Raw genomic sequence first — 352 nt, forward strand, 5'->3', positions numbered from 1 at the left:
TGAAATTCCAGAGAAGGGCTACATTGTACCTTTAATGCCTTAGTGGAGTGATTTAGGCTGATGATCGACTCAACACGCTATATAGTTCTACAAGTTGTTGAGAAAAAAAATCATGTTTCGAATGGACCTCAGAGTGTGAGCAAGCATTCGCATCCTAGAATATGGTCATGTCAACCTCTCAAGTCATATACTGACCGGTGGTCGAGGAAGTTGTATTCCTTTACACGACCATCTCCATTGAAGTTATTAGTATTGTTCTCATAAGAGAGGTGGATTCCACTTGAAGTCAAATGTATTTTATCTATAAAGCCTTAGCCAATCCTGAGACATGTTACCAAAAGATAGAGAATGT

This window comes from Lathyrus oleraceus, chromosome 2 (assembly GCF_024323335.1).
Source record: "Lathyrus oleraceus cultivar Zhongwan6 chromosome 2, CAAS_Psat_ZW6_1.0, whole genome shotgun sequence".
NCBI classification, from domain to species: Eukaryota; Viridiplantae; Streptophyta; class Magnoliopsida; order Fabales; family Fabaceae; genus Lathyrus; species Lathyrus oleraceus.